The sequence below is a fragment of the Castor canadensis genome, chromosome 6 (genome assembly GCF_047511655.1).
Source record: "Castor canadensis chromosome 6, mCasCan1.hap1v2, whole genome shotgun sequence".
NCBI classification, from domain to species: domain Eukaryota; kingdom Metazoa; phylum Chordata; class Mammalia; order Rodentia; family Castoridae; genus Castor; species Castor canadensis.
Window position 1 is genome coordinate 24858141 of NC_133391.1, and position 12436 is coordinate 24870576.

At 33.8% G+C, this 12436-nt stretch overlaps 1 protein-coding gene across 1 annotated transcript in view; it reads right to left on the reverse strand.

Annotated features, from left to right (window-relative positions):
• The window catches only part of LOC109677015 (phosphatidylinositol 3-kinase C2 domain-containing subunit gamma-like), an 85071-nt gene extending 74934 nt beyond the window's left edge, over nt 1-10137 (reverse strand). The window contains exon 1 of the mRNA XM_074075979.1: nt 9990-10137. The gene's annotated coding sequence lies outside the window, so the exon portion shown is untranslated. The remainder of the gene's footprint in view (nt 1-9989) is intronic.
• Between the last annotated feature and the right edge of the window lie 2299 nt (nt 10138-12436).

Below are 12436 nucleotides of genomic sequence, written 5' to 3' on the forward strand. Positions count from 1 at the left end.
CTTCTATAATGTATTGCAAGTTGAAAAGTTTTATTTTAATGAAGACCAAACAATGACTAATCTTGAACAACCCAAACATTGTTGTTATATATTTTAAGAAAAATAGATTAAATATAACAGTGTGACTTCTCAAATATTTAAGTAAGGGATCTCTGCCTTCAGTTTCAACATATATTTTAAACTATGCCACACCTTACAGATAATTACAGAAAAGAGTGGAACTAAGTGCATTGTGATACTACAGGCAGAACTAAGTATATATTACATGATAAGTTCTAAACATATTTCTAGCCATCGTCTAATACTATCAAGTGCAGACAGTTGTATTAGAGGTGCCTTTATAATTTGCATGATGGAACAACTCAGACAAAATAGCTCTCATGGGTTAGGTGATTTTTCAATTAAACTTTCAATTCTTCCAGAAAGTGATTGTCAGTTTAAATGGATTTATCCCTTCTAACTATAGTAGTTTTCCTTTGGGTATCAAACAAATTCTTGTTTCTGATGTAAATAAATAAATGTACATAAATATTCACAATTTCAGATATCACAGATGTTCTACATCTGTCTTTGAGGGAAAATAAATAATTTATTAAAGTCAAATGTTATTACTACCCTAATGTCACATATTTTTCACCAGGCAAAGATTTCTAAGAACCCAATATAAAAGATTATGATTTAATAGAATTTTCCTTTCTTATCTGAAGAAATTCTCTAACTTTTCTGCTTTTCTTGCAGCTTTTCCATATGCTTGTCAAAGCTGAGGTTTTTGTAATTCCAGATATATATTTAAAAATAATCTCTGGAAGATGCAAATTTCTTTAATGATTACCTAATTTTACATTTCAATATTCTAATATCACATAGATTTTTGATTACGATGCAATTGCATGCCACAGAATGTTATTCAAGTAATACACTGATGATAAAAAGCTAAACAGAAGTTGATATTTTATTGGTTAACATTGACCTACTTTTCTAACTCACCCCTTTATATTTTTGTCTATTTTGTTCTAATGGTATAATATCTGAACTGTTGTGTTCCAGCTTTGTCAATTAATTAGGTCACAGGTAGAGGAAAATATTTAGGGTTGTAAATGTTAGAAAAGAAAGGGCAGCAGGGCATGTATTTGATTTGAATACCTACTCTGTATTTTTTGAATTTTAGTTTACTTGAATGTTAGTGAATGCACATCTGCTTTGTTTCAGATGGAAGCAAACCTGGGTTTTAACTATTCTACAGCACCACCTTCTGGAAGTGAAATGCTTCTCTCAATGTCACCAAGCAGTTCATTGCCATTCTGGGTAAAAGTAAGAATTAGTACTGAGAAAAAAAAAAAAAAAATCATGCCTCACAAGAACTCCTTTAAATCAACTAGAATTACTTTGAATCAAATCATGTTCCTCCCACTTGGAAGAGTAGAGTTGAAGAAGACACTGATGAACAGGAAGTTCAGAATAATTGAAAAAATTTGGGGCTGCTATTTTAAGAATAAAATTCTGTCAATTTCACCTTTTTTTTTTGTTAAAGCTAAATAACACAACTGTTACTCTCTTATAAAATGTTTCATTTTGTATCTAGTAGTAGTCTCTAGAAATGTGAACCACGATCGTTAGCATCATCTAGATGTTCCAGATAATTAATGCACATTCATTTTGCTCACCTGTAACAGGAAACACACAGCTTTTTTTTCTAACTAATTCTAACTACAATGGGTTGGTTAAGCTTATAATTGACTCAGATTTGATCCTAGGGCATTTATGACCTTGAAGAAAATATTTTTTTGCTGGTATTACTAAAAGGCCCTTATAGGAAGCTATTGGTGTTTCTGTGTTGGAAATTACTTATTTCTTTTTGGGATTAAGATGGGTATGTAATGAAAAGTCTTAAAATAATGAAAGTTCTATTTCCGAAACTTCAGCTTTGTAAAATGTAAGGTGCTTCTGTGGTTTTACTTTTGCCATGAAAGAAAGTGTAAAATTTCTGAATTTCCAGTTCTTGTTTAATTTGTAATTATGGTTGCTTGAAGATATTTGCTACAAATAATCTTAAAAATATCATTCAAACATTTGGATAAATTTGTGTTGTAGTTCAGAAAACAATATCCCCAACTACAGAGCTTGGGCATGCTGAGTACTTTGAGCTAAAGGACAGTGAGAGGGCTCAGACGGAGACTCAGAACTAAGGTCTTTCTGATCTTCTCCTGTCCTCTTGTCGCTCACCCTTTGTTCTTCCTTGAAGCAAGTCATACAAGCCAGAATTTCCCTTCCCCAAAATGGGATCATAGAAACTAGAATCCCTTTATCTCAAAGCAAGATGTGGAGCCTAATAACAGTACTCAAAGGTCCATGGCTTTCTGTGTACTGTGATTTGTATAAGTGTCCTCAAGGGTCCATTTGTTGAAGGTTTGGTTCCCAGAGTGGCTCTACAGGGAAGTAGTGGATTCCTTGGGGCACAGGGCCAGGTGGGAAGTCCTTAGGTCATTGGGGCTATGGCTCTTCCTCCTTCTCTGTTGCTTCCTTGACACAACATGAGCCTTTGCTTTACCACTCATTCCTGGACATTGCCAAATGGCATATCCACCAGAGACCCAAAGCAAATGGTCTACCTGATCCTAGACTAAGATCTAAAACACATCTTTTCTCTTTATGTTAACTGTCTTTATATTTTGTTTTAGTGACAGAAAGTCCATTAACACACTGCGTAGGTGCTGGCCATAAAGGAATTCTCCCATCTACCTTGTCTGTCTGACAGCAATTCTAAGACCTTCATTTGAGAAAAGATCCTGCCCTATACCCATATGGAGGGAGAAATGGTGCACAGAGAGGCCAGGAAGCATCCGGGCAGACTGAGGGTCACCCTTCGGTTAAGTCATGCACTTTGTCCAATCACATTTCCACACAGTTGTTCATTCTTCTTTGAATGCAAACATAAAAATGGACAATTTTCCTTAGGGCTTTGTGTTTTCATTCTCAAGATTCCCAAGTCACATAAAATTTTGCTTAATTAGGTTTGCTATTCTTTTCTCTTGCTAAACTTTTCCTTTGTTCCAGGAGGGTTGACTGTAACCCACATAAGAACAGGGATCATCCTTTTCTTCTCCTACATCTTGTAAGAGCAAATTGATTGTCTTGAACCCATGGCAGATAATACTAACTGATCTTAGTTCTATTTCTCATTAATCCAGGAATCAATTTATATAATACTTTGCTCCAAACATCTGCTCCAAATAGAATATAGGACATTAGTGAGATAATGTTTACTTTTTATCCAAGGCCTAGAAGAACCATGAGAAGGATGGAAAGTAAAAGACTTGTCCAGAAGTAGGAGAGACAGAACTAGGGTGATACATATTTTAAGAGAAAGGTGGAAAGGTAGTTGCTCTGTTGACATAGTTTAAGTCTATAAATAGGGCTTGTCAAACTGTCTTCAATTAAATTCCACCATTAGCTGGACACTGGTGGTTCACATCTGTAATCTTACAGGTGTAAGAGGCTGAGATCAAGAGGATTGTGGTTAGAGCCCCACCTGGGAAAAAACCAATAGCCTGATGACTGTCATCCCTGTTACAGAAGAAAACATAAAACAGGAGGATGGTGGTCCAGGCTGGGAAAAAAGTGAGACCCTATCTCAAAAATAATCAGATCAAAAAGGGTTAGCAGCATAGCTCAAGCATAGAGCACCTGCCTAGCAAGTGCAAAGCCCTCAGTTCAAACCCCAGTACCACCAAAAGAAATTCCATCATTAGATATTCATTCTTTCAAAAGCAATTCTTTGTTCTTATTCAATAGTGAATACTGTTGAAAGGTTAAAAACATAACAAATTTGAGTCATTGTAAATTTTATCATTTTTATTTCCTGAAAACATTAGTCATGGTAGGGACATCTTTTTTTAGGTGAAGGTGGGGTGATGAAATGGATTGAATTTTGAATGACAGAGTGTAATCCAGAGAAGAAATGCTATACAAAGAGAAAACAGAAGACTGATGACTTTGTCTAAGAAGAAATCCAGCAACTTTTGTACCTATTAGGTGTCAGATATATTTTTGTGTGCTTAGGGACCAAAGAATATGTGCTGGTGTACTAATAACAAAAGCACCTCAACATGTTAGATTGAGATTATTAGAACCTTTCATTTAATTCATTATTGTGCCTGAAGTAGAATAGAGGATAGTAATTGAAAACTTATAAATTAAAACAAATTTGTGTTGAGAAATAAATTTTAAACCAATCATAAAGTATAATCACCTCAAAGAGCAATGTGACAAGAGCAAGACATGCCCCATGGTGGTGTTTTTAAATACATGTATCATATGGCCTGGCCATATGATATGTGATAATCTAAAGGAGATCAGGTAGTAATAGAAACACACAAAAGTCAGCCAAAGAAGAAAGTTACTGAATACCACCCAAATATTGTGCAAGTTAGTAAATAAAACCTATTTTGGTTACCAGTTGATTTCAGAAAAGATGGGAAGTAGAGATAATTAACAGATGTACAGGATTATATAAAGTAAACGTTCAAGGGCACAGCTGACTTCAGACACTATTTGACCTCAGAATCAACTCTACCTCCAGGACTTGGTCTTTCTCCCTGTATCTCCATTTCTCATGTCTGGTCTATGTCAGCTGACCTTGGCAGCTCTCAGGTACCATTTCCTTAGTTTATGGTCCATGTAGTTAGTCTGTGCTTCCCAACAATTCTCACTAATGTGGTTCTCACTGATTCTGATTGTCCTGGCTTCCCCCTTGCCCTATAGATTCTGGGCATGTCACAAAGGAGATGCCCACATTTCTATCTTATGATAAGTTGCTGAAGTTTCTCAAGTATTATAATTTCATAATCTAAACCTTGGTTTTCTAGTTCTCTAATTTGGTAAGTTTTAGTTGAGGCTCCCCCTGCCTATAAAAGAAATATGAGAAATGGAGTTTGTGAGATTTCCATTTTGCATATTATTAATGAACAATGGAGTTCTAAAATATGTAAGAAATTCATAGTAAAGAAAGAAATGTTTAGGACTTATTGAGTATATATTTTGATTTACATAGCACATCAGTTTATTTCATCTCCCTTTAGTGATTTAGTCTGGAATATTCTAGGATAAACTGTTTCCAATATAACAATGAACGATTTTGTTATCTTGCCTAGTCATTAAATATTCAAATTATAGCACTCCTTTATTACACATCAAAGTCTACCAAGCAAACATTTGATTATGATTTGAGTTTCTGTGTAAGTATGTCTGTGAGGAGAGATTGCCCTACACCTGTCCTTCAAATAATCCCAGTCTTCATGGCAGTCATGTTGCAAATGGTAAATTCCAAGTTAGACACAGTTTGATGTATTAGACAATCAGCACTGTATTTTCCCATTAGAGGGATCCATGTGGGCTTATGACAATAGTTTTTTAACTCTGCATTGGTAGTAAAATTTGATCTTGATTTGATCTTTGATTTTGATTTTAGTACTTCTAACCTATTATTGCTCACTGAAATAATACTGCTACCTTGCATTGGATATCCCACTGTCCATTTGAGGGTTTGCTTTGGCTTTTAGCTTTGCCAATAGTGAGTTCACTATACAAGGGGTGATGAAGACACTGATTTATTTATTCACAGTGCTGTGAACTGAACCTAGGGCTTTGAGTGTGCTAGGCAAGTGCTCTCCCACTGAGCTACACCCCCAGCCTTAAGCCACTCTTGTTACAGGCTCAATGAATTTGATGGAGGTCTCAAATGTTAAATAGATACATGTATATTTCTAAATGTTTATAATTAAAATTTATTTCTTAGTTCAAAGCTTAATTTCATTTAATTTTAATTGAATGATTGGGTGCTATTTTTCTACAATAGTCTTCTAACCTCTTAGAAGTAAATATTATAATGGGTTATTACAAATAATATTTATAGTCTGATAATTTCTTTCATTTTTTTCTTCTATTTCAATTTGTCATTGTCTATGTCTCAATTATTTCTTCATTTGTTTTTTAATTCTAATTACTTGCTGTTGAAATTCTCTTTCTTCTTTAAATATGTAGCTACTAATCATCTAGAATCCCTTACTATTTTAAAATAGATACCATGTGTATTGAAATTTTGAATTTCAATCAATATTTTTTCACTTAAAATTATATTTTTTCTTCCAGGAAGTAAGAAAGAAATCATGGATGATGGTGAAAGGAAGAAAATAAAGAAGAGTAATTGTTAAGAATAAAAAATGGTAAGAAAGAATGAAGAAAGGTGACTAGCAGATACCCTTTAAGCTGAGTAAAATATCCAATACTTCATCTGATGTCTAAGAACAAGAAAAGAATGTAAGAACAACACTTTACCAACAGTAAGTACAATTAATAATATACTATATATGATATATAATGGCTCAAATTTTGGAGTGATCTTACTATTCAGCCAAACTGTTGTGTTAAATAATTGAAATTTTATGTTATCACTAAATTTGTGGATATTGAGATTGTATAGCAAAATGAAAAATTACAAATTAAGTAGGTAGTGAACTAAATGGTACACTACAACAGTAATAAAATATATGTGGTTGTATATAAAATTTGAAGGAAATTCTGAAAATGTATGATACAGAATATGTATAACTAGATAGATATAGATAAATAGAGAGACAGATTTTTTTTCTTTTAAAGTTTTCTTGGGTATTTGAAGAAAAGTACAAAATTAAATGATAAAAGAATGCTGTAAAAATCTTCAGAGGCTCTAATTATTTTATGATAAAATATAGAAATGTAAGCAGACCTTTCACTACGAAGTAGTGAAATTATCACACAAATCAGTATAGGTAAAGTGCAGGTGCTGATTTTGAATTAAAATGAATATTCATTGCAAATATCATTGCATAATACATAAAACCCTATGGTTTTTAAGTATGAAATATTTCCAAACCTAAATTATATGTAATACAATATGACTTATTTGCTCTTCCATTAAGTTTTCCTATTTTTTCTACTCACAGAATCTTTTCAGTGAAGGGTCCTAAGGGGCAGGGAACAGATGGTGGAGCACACTGTTCATATGTTGACATAATCTCTAATAGTACTTTTTAGTTTACATGCTTCATCATTTGAGCCTCTCAAAACTTTGGTGAAATAGGTTAGGCAAATGAAAATTTTCCCTTTTTTATAGTTGAAAAATTGAAAGCCAGAAAAGATATCAGATTTGCCTGAGTCCATAGAGAAAGATTTCCAAAGCTGGGAAGCTAAGATCTTTGTTTTTGAAAGAATTTTTATAATAATCTAACATGCTATAAGTATTTTACATTTATGTATATGTACATTTGTCAGTCAGCTTTTCATATAACAAATGCCTGACAGAAATCAACATATAGGAGAAAGGTTTGTTTGGCTGCTGGTTTTAGAGGTTCCAGTTCATGACTGATTAGCCCTTTGCTTTGGGCCTGTAGCAAGGCCGCACATCACAGCGGGAAGTAAGTGGTGGAGCACACTGTTCATTAGCCTCATGGCAGGGAAGTTAAAGAGAGAGAGAAAGGAGCTGGGTCCCACAATCCCCCTTGATGACTCCTCCCCAGGTGTCCTAGGACCTCCCACTTGGCTCCATGTTCCACAGTTTCTACCACCTCCCAATAGCACCACAGGTAGAGGTACAAACCTCTAACATATGGGACTTAGAAAGACATTCCAGATCCAAAATACAGCTAAGTACAAACATACATATAGACAGACAGACATACACACGTGACGTCAATATTACATATCATCTATGTTACATACTTTGTATATAACTCCATATTGTCATACATTGGTTCGAAATTCCTTTAAGTGTTAATGTGTATTAGTCCAAAGTTGTATAAGTGTTCTGAAGTCAGACTGGGTCTTTTCTTCACAGTTCCAAGAAATGTGATAGCATCCTACAAATGCTAAAGATATATGTGCTCTAATTATGGTTGAGAATCTTAGCTCTTTCCTGATATGGCTAATACTTTAATTTAGTTTAAAATCATTTTAAAGATAATTTAAGTTACTTAGCAAACAATCTGCAACAGGGGTTTCCTAGATGTAAGTCTGAGACCCAGAACCGAGTTATTAGTTCAGAATTCCACCAAAAATGTGGTAAGTTGATGCTTCCTAAATTTTATGATTTTTACTGAGAAATAATATTTGTACATATTTACAGGGTACAATAAATACAAAATGTATGGATAAAGTCAGGGTAATAAGCATTTTCATCTCATTGAACATTAATCATTTCTGTATTTTGGGAACTGTACCATGCTTCATTTCTAGTTATTTTAAGTATACTGTGTAGACAATAATCACCCTAGGATGCTATAGAAAACCAGAACTAATGCTTCCTATCTATATGTGTTTTGTACCCTCTATCTAACCTACGAAGATCCTCCAGAATTCCAATTTGTCATAAAGGCAGCCTCCACATCCAAAGCTTCTACACCTGCAGGTTCAAGCAACCATAGGTGGAAAATATTCAAAAATGAAAATTGCATCTGTATTGAGTAAACACAGACTTCATTTCTTGTCATCTTTCCCTAAACCATATCATGCAAGAGCTATTTACATAGTATTTATGTTGCATGAGGAATTAAATGTCATTTAGAGATGACTTAAGTTGTAGGGATGGATGAAGACAAATTGTAATAGTAATCATTCTATAAAGGGGACTGGATGATCCACAAATTCTGGTATTTGTGGGACAAATCTGTGAGGATAGGGAAGGATGGTTGCATTACCTAACACGACAGACTATAATTTCTCTTATACTGAAAGTTTGACCAAGGATGACTACTCCAGAGTTATTTTTTAATATTCTTTTATTTTATTTGAAAGCTCTGTAACTAGCTTAGAATTCTTTCATTTCCTCTATTCATTAGCACTTAGTTTTTTACTTTGTTGTATATTACAGAATTTGGGGAAAATTTTTTTCTTCTAGACATATTCTTTAGCTGATAAAGTTAGTGTTCTTTATTCAATGTCTTCAGTTTGTCAAGATCACTTTGACAGCTCATGTTCTTTTTTACAATTTCATACTAAGCTCATATAACAGCCTACATGTCTTATAGCTATCCTCACCCTGTACCACAGACCATAAATGTCATGTCTTTCACTTCTGAACATAAGCTCCTAGAGATAGGGACTCAGTCATAATTTTCTTACTATTTTTCTATTCCAATACCTAAATATCCTTAGGACATTTCATAAGTTAAAGACCTTATGAGTGTCTTTATGTATTTTCTAAAGTTTTTTTCTTTGTTTTTCTCCTTATAAACCTAATTCACATTATTACAACGAAAGATTCAGTGTCATGATTCTCAAATAGCGTTTTGAGTTTGAAATTCTATTTGAAAATGGAGAAGTTATAGGACATGGACTAAATGCAGTAAAAATGGAAGACAGTTTAATAAACTAGTAGATTAATCCAAGTCTAAATTGATGGCTTTGTAATAAAGATGATTTTTTTTGCCATTGGCATTTTGAAGGCTCAGCACTCACTCTTAGTAATTCTTATTCTTCAATTACATGCACTGATTGTGATTAAAATATCTGAAGTTATCTGTATTTTTAAAGTTTTTATCATAACCTATTTTCATTTTAATTATCCTTTGGATCAGATGAAAGAAAGATATTGATCAAGACCATAAAATTTAACCTTCCCTCTTTTCATTTGAATTGTACTTTGGACTAGATTGAAAGAGGGATATTGGTTTAACTTTTCTGGGTCTCTAAAACAGGATTTTGAAACAAGATCCTTTAAAATTAAATTATCATACTAATTATTCTCATTTTATCCTATTCTCTAAACTAGTATCCCGGAAAACAATCATTGAAATTAATACTTGTACATTTTGATTATTGATTTCTAACATTTTCATAAGAAGCAATAATTTTTAAATTATTCATGCATTTCTATGACAATATAAACCAAACATCCTTGATATTGAAGATTTCATTGCAGAGAAAAATTCACAGCATATTACAGTTGTATTACTTACCCTATATTTTCTTCTTTAATTTCTCTCACCATTAGAAATGCCAACAGGGTCAGCTCAGAAGCTCATTTCGTGTTTAATGATTCACTATAGCACTGTGAACAGGGTTTGGTTCTCTGTTGGCTTTTTCTTATCAGTTCCGTGCAAATAAAACAACTTGTTCCTAAGGTTTGTTTGAGCTCCTTGAGTGACTGGCATGACAACTATCAAAATCATTTTCTCTAATCTCTTACATTAACACTTACTATTGACATGTCTTATATAACCAACTGTTGGTATTAAGAACTTAGTTGTTCAAACCTTCCCTTTTCAGTAACTCCCAAGAGCTGGGGTGGAAGATTAAGGCTGTAAAAAGGACTAGAATCTCCTTTTAGGAACTTTATTGTTTTTTGAGCTTCTCACCCTTTTTTGTTGTCACTGCCTAAGATGTCAAAAGCACATTGATGATTTAATGGCAACAACTTTGTCATGTATTTCTCAAGGAGCTTACTGACTTCACTTTTCACTTAACATTTGGAGTTCAATTTATGCCTCATTCCTCAAAACTTTTTGGTCTCAAGAATCTTTCATACTATTAAAGATGAAAACCTCCTAAGAGGTTTGCCATGTGTTATATTTATAAAGATTTGTTAGAGTGTAAAAATTTTATTAGAAATTAAAATTGAGAAAAATTTGAGATGTGTATTTACTAATTTATTTTAAAACAACTGTCAAAATGAATAGCACATTTTAAAGAAAAAAAATCTATATTTACAAGCACAAAAACCCAAGAATATTAGTAGTTTTTCATATTTGTAAAACTCATTAACATAGATGGGTTCTGAATTCACCCTGTTGCACTGTACTACTGTATACTTGTTTTAAATCTAGCCCTACTTGAATTTGTATTTGGAAAGGGACAAATATTTTACTAACTTTCTCACATCATTGTGGGTGTTGTTATCGATATTACACCACAAGTTATTGAGTGGTAGTTCCCTAAATGTTAGTTGCAACATGAAATCTGTAACCCTACTAGCATACCTTTCACACATTAAAATTCACTAGTTCACCTGGCAATGAATCTTTTACTCATGTATGATTTGTGAACATCAGGCTCTGTTTACCTGGAAAACACAAATTTGTTGAGTTGTATAATGTCCTGAATGTTGATGCATACCATTTTACAAAACCTAAAACCAATCTTTTTTGTTAATTTCACTGCTGACTTAATTTCACTGTCTTTAAGTACTGAGAACATATAAAGTTTAGATTGCTATGTAAAAGTTCTACAAAATTTAAACCTTATCTGAGTGATTGAATTTTGTTATTAACAAATCTAGTCATTTTCCTTGAAACAACAAACTTACTTCATTCACTTAAAAGTTGGCATATGTTAATTGTACAAAAGATATTTCTATACATATATATATTGAACCTTGATCAAATTCACCCCCTGTATTACTCATTCTTGTTCTCCATCCTCTATTCCTCCCCGTTTTAAAAAAAATTATTATTACTATTATTTTTTTATTCACATGTGTGTACATTATTTGGGTCTTTTCTCCTCCTTGTCCCCCTCCCCCACCCTCTCCCCCCTTCCCCCCTCCCCCACCCTCTTCCCCCTTCCCCCCTCAGTTCCAGGCAGGTCCTTTTCTGCCTTAATCACTAGTTTTGTTGAAGAAAAGAGACAAGCCTAATAAGGAAGACAAAGAGTTTTTGCTAGTTGAGTTGAGGATAGCTATACAGAAATATTCCTAGCATTGCTTTTGTGTACACCTGTTATGACCCATGTTGATTCATCTCTAACTGATCTTTACCCTGGTTACTGATCCCCTTCTCATGATAACCTCTGTTGCTTTAAGGTTTCTGTATTAGTTCCTCTTGAGTGGGGACATCAAACACTTTCATGTTTTGGGTTTTCTACCTATTTCTATATCACCGAAATGTGCTCTCCCCTTATCATGTGATCCAAGTCCAACCACATTGCTGCATTTGCCCTAGATCTAAAGTCCACATATGAGGGAGAACATACGATTTTTGGTCTTCTGAGCCTGGCTGACTTCACTCAGAATGATGTTCTCTAGTTCCATCCATTTACCTGCAAATGATAAAATTTCATTCTTCTTCATGGCTGAGTAAAATTCCATTGTGTGTAAATACCACCTTTTCTTAATCCATTCATCAGTAGTGGGGCATCTTGGCTGTTTCCCTAACTTGGCTATTGTGAATAGTGCTGCAATAAACATGGGTGTGCAGGTGCCTCTGGAGTAACCTGTGTTGCATTCCTTTGGGTATATCCCCAGGAGTGGGATTGCTGGATCATATGGCAGGTCTATGTTTAGATTTTTAAGAAGTCTCCAAATTTTCTTCCAGAGTGGTTATACCAGCTTGCATTCCCACCAGCAGTGGATTAGGGTTCTTTTTTCCCACATCCTCACCATCACATGTTGTTGGTGGTGTTTTTGATG